The sequence below is a fragment of the Chrysochloris asiatica genome, unplaced genomic scaffold (genome assembly GCF_000296735.1).
Source record: "Chrysochloris asiatica unplaced genomic scaffold, ChrAsi1.0 scaffold00174, whole genome shotgun sequence".
NCBI classification, from domain to species: Eukaryota; Metazoa; Chordata; class Mammalia; order Afrosoricida; family Chrysochloridae; genus Chrysochloris; species Chrysochloris asiatica.
Genome location: NW_006408692.1, coordinates 474059 through 478878, shown reverse-complemented (window position 1 = coordinate 478878; position 4820 = coordinate 474059).

The window sequence follows — 4820 nt, the reverse complement described above, 5'->3', positions numbered from 1 at the left end:
GAATTATTTGCTCAGCATACAGGTTGAGTAAGTAAGTATGGTGAAAGAATACAACCTTGTCGCACACCTTTTTAAATTTTAAACCATTCAGTGTTCCCATGTTCTGTTCAAACAACTGCTTCTTGGTCCAGGTACAGAGTCCTCATGAGCACAATTAAGTGTTCCAGAATACTCATACGTCACAATGTTGTTCATAGCTTGTCATGATCCACACACTCAGAAGCCTTTGCGTAGTCAACAAAGCACAGGTAAACATGTTTCTGATATTCTCTGCTTTCATCCAAGATCCATCAGACATCAGCAGTGATATCTCTCGTTCCACGGCCTCTTCTGAATCTAGCTTGAACCCTGGAAGTTCTCTGTGAATGTATGATTGTAGCTGTTTCTGTATTACCTTTAGCAAAACCTTACATGGGATATCAAAGAGATTGTCCGATGATTTCCGTATTCCATTGGGTCACCTCTCTTTGGAATGGGCACAAATATGGATGTCTTCCAATCAGTCGGCCAGATAGTTGTCTTCCAAATTTCTTGACATAGATGAGTGATTGCCTCCTGTGCCGCCTCACTTTCTTGGAAGATTTCCATTTTCATTCCATCAATTCCTGGTGTCTTGTTCTTTGCCAATTCCTGGAATTCCTTGGAGGAATAGGAATAATAAAAAAAAAAAAGCAAAGAACTTTTGTGTATCAAAGGACTTTATCAACAAAGTGAAGATACAACCTACCAAACAAGAGAAAATATTTGGGAACCATATATCTGAGGAACTAAAGGAACTCTGGAGTTCTGGTGTGGCGCTGTTGGGTAAGCCAGTTTGAACTGCTGACCTAGTCACTCCTTGGAAACCCTATACACTGTTACTATGAGTTAAAACTGACTCTACAGCACTTAACAACAACAAAAGGAATACTGGTTACAGTGGCTAAGTGCTGAGCTGTTAATCAAAATGTTGTTTCTGATAGAGAAATTAAAGGCATCCAAATTGGCAAAGAGGAAGTAAAATTCTCTCTATTTGCAGACAATATGATCCTATACATAGATAACCCCAAAGAGTCAGAAAAAAAAAACACACCTACTAGACCTCACTGGAAGATTCAGCAAAGTAGCAGGATATAAGATTAACATACAAATATCAGTTGGATTCCTTTATAGCAACAATGACAGTGCTGAAAAGGACATTAGGCAAGCAATACCATTTATAATAGCTGCCCTAAGAATGAAATATTTAGGAATAAATTTAACCAGAGAAATAAAGTACTTATACAAAGAAAATTACAAAACACTACTACAAGAAACCAAAAGAGAATTACGGAAGTGGAAGAACATACCATGTTCCTGGATAGGAAGACTCAACATTGTGAAAATGTCAGTACTTCCCAAAGCAATTTACACATATAATGCAATCCTAATCCAGATTCCAACAATATTTTTTAAAGAGATGGAAAAGGCCATTATTAACTTTATATGGAAAGGAAAGAGATCAGGATAAGCAAAGCACTGCTTAAGAAGAAGAACAAGGTTGGAGGCCTCTCACTCCCCAATTTCAAAATTTACTACATGGCTACAGTGGTCAAAACAGCCTGGTATTGGTACAATGAAAGAGACATTATTCAATGGAACAGAATCGAGAATCCAGAAATTAACCCATCCATATACAGCCAACTGATTTTTGACAAAGTACCTAAATATTTTGCATGGGTAAGTGATAGTCTCTTTAACAGATGGTGCTGGCAGAACTGGAAAACAATATACAAAAGACTGAAACAAGACCTTTACCTCATGCCCTATACAAAAACAAACTCAGCATGGATTAAAGATCTAGATGTGAATCCCAAAATTATGAAAGTCATTAATGAAAAAATAGGGACAAATGTGAGGGTGCTAATTCAGGACATACACAGACTACTAAACATTTTGAAAAGTATACAAACAAAAGTAGACAACATAGATCAATGGGACATAGTAAAAAATAAAAACTTATGTACATCAAAAGACTTCACCAAGAGTCAAAAGGGAACCCATAGAATGGGAAAAAATCTTTTGCAATGACACATCAGATAAGGAACTCATTTCTAAAATATATAGGAAACTACAACACTTCTACAAGAAAAGGACAAATAACCCAATTAAAAAATGGGCACAGGACACGAACAGACATTTCACCAATGAGGAGATCCAGGCAGCCAACAAACAAACATAATGAAGAAATGTTCAAGATCACTAGCCATTAGAGAGATGGAAATCAAAACAACAATGAGATATCATCTCACACTAGCAATAACAGGAAAGATAAAAAAAAGTAGAGGACAATCAATGCTGGCGAGGATATGGAGAGACTGGGACCCTCCTACAGTGTTGGTGGGACTGCAAAATGGTCCAACTTCTCTGGAAAGCAATATGGTGCTTCCTTAAAAGGTTGGAAATAGAAATACCTTATGATCCAGCAATTCCTCTACTTGGTATTTACCCACAAGAAATACGAGCCATAACACGAGTAGATATATACACACCAATGTTCATAGCAGCACTATTTACAATAGCAAAAAGATGGAGACAGCCAAAATGCCCATCAATTGAAGAATAGATAAACAAACTTTGGTACATACACACAATGGAATACTACACTACCTTGAAGAATAACAAGGAAGCTGCAAGCCACCACATAACATGGATGAACCTTGAGGACATTATGCTGAATGAAATTAGTCACTCACAAAAGGAGAAATACTGCATAAGACCATTATTGTAAAAGACTAAGAAAAAGAACACACGCAAAAGGGGGGAAAAAACCCCCAAACTATATGTATAATGCTAATCACCGGGATGTATGGGATGACAGGAGGGGAGGGAGGGAGGGGAAACTAGAGCACAGGATAGGGAATAGACACAGGAAACCTTGGGGGCTGGAGGGGGGGTGGTGCTGGCAATACACAAGAAGAGGGAGGGGAAAAGAAGAACAAGGCGGATGGGAGAACAGTTAGGCAGGTTCGTGTGGGTTAAGTGGGCCAGAGGTAAATGATGATGTATGCACAACCTTGGAATAACAGGGCTTCAGGATACAGGGATTGAGGCATGATTTGAAAGGGTAAAAGGGGGGGGGGGAAAGAAAAAAAAATGTTGGTATTTCCAACCCACCATCTGCTTTCAGGAGAAAGATGAGGCAGTCTGCTTTGCTAAAGATTATAGTCTTAGAAGCTGTATGGGTTCACTTCTCTTCCGTCCTATAGGGCCTCTGTGAGTCGGAATTGACTTCACAGCACGAGGTATCTATCTAATAAAGATCTAATAGTCAGAATGTGAAAAGAACGCCTACAACTTAATAAAAATCAAACATCCCCATGAAATAATGGTCAAGGAAGGGAACTGAATAGGCATGCAATCTAAGAGAACAGACAAGTGGTAAACAAGCACATGAAAAGATACTCCATGTCATTAGCCATTAGGAAGGAATATAAAATGTTAACAAGGACATTTTCATTTAATAACATCTCTCTTTCTTATTCCTCAGTAGGGAAGAGGAATAATGGAGGGCCACATGCCTAGAGAGAATTATGAATTCTGACGCTGGGAGATAAGGAGTTCTTAATTTAAAATAAGTTACAGTTGACCCTGAAACAACATGGCATTGAAATGTTCAGGCCCATTTATAAGCATATTTTTTCCCTGTCGCTATTGTGGTGAGTCCAAGCATTGTGAGTGTCTGTTTAAGACGCCATGTGACCATAATCATCTCTGCCTGAGCAGTTCTCCAGTAATTGCTCACTCCTCACCTTGCATCCTCCTTAACTGGGAAGACCAACTGCTCAAGTGGAGGTGATTAATCTCAAATGGCGCTTCAAGCAGATACTCGAAACGCTTGAGCTCACCACATTAGTAACAGGAAAAAAATCGCGTATAAGTGGGTCCTCACATTGCAATTCCGTGTTGTTCAAGGGTCGACTGTATTTAAGCAGGAGAATGTTTTGCTATAAATAATGGCACGCTTCCCCCCTCCCCCCGGTTTTTTCAGTTTATTTCCTTATCAGATTTCCTCAATTATTTGAGAGTGAAGGAACATGAAAGGGAGTTTTCCTAAGACCAAAATGAGAGAGTAGAGAAAGACTGATGCAATACTAAGTCTTCATTTTTCGTGGCCTGTTCCTTGGTATTAGGGGACATGCCACAACCTAAGCTCCCTGCTTAACATTGTTTAGCAAGTATTACGCAGCTGAAATGAGTTTAGGTCATACTCAGCCAGATCATAGTCAAGATAGACACACACTTGTTTTTCCTCTGCAGGGCCAGTAAAGACTGGACTACACTGGCTGTTTCACCTGGGGATCAGAGTCCAATTTCAGATTAATCTTTGTTTAGCTCACTCACTACAGCATTCGCTCACCTAGAATGTAATATACATAGTACTATTTCTTGTATTACTTCAAAATCTTTTACATTTTCAGAGAAGGAAATAGTTCAACACTGGTTACTTTCTTGCACCACCTCCTTTAAAAAGTCTAGCAAAATATCTTGGACGGAGCTCTCAGGGTGTTGTGGGTTAACCATTGGAATGCTAACTGGAAAGTCGATGGTTCAAACTCACCTGTTGCTCTGAGGGAGGAAGATGAGGATATCTGCTCTGGTAAAGATTTGCATTCTGAGAAACCCTATAGAGGGTTGCTATGAGTTGGAATTGATTCAATAGCAGTGGTTTTTTGTTTTGGTTTAGTGTTATCTGAGGAGTTCTTGGGTGGCCATATGGTGAAACATACAACTAGTAGACTAACAGTTCGGAAATGAATCTCTACACTGTTAATATATGAGTTGTGCACAAGAATGTGTTA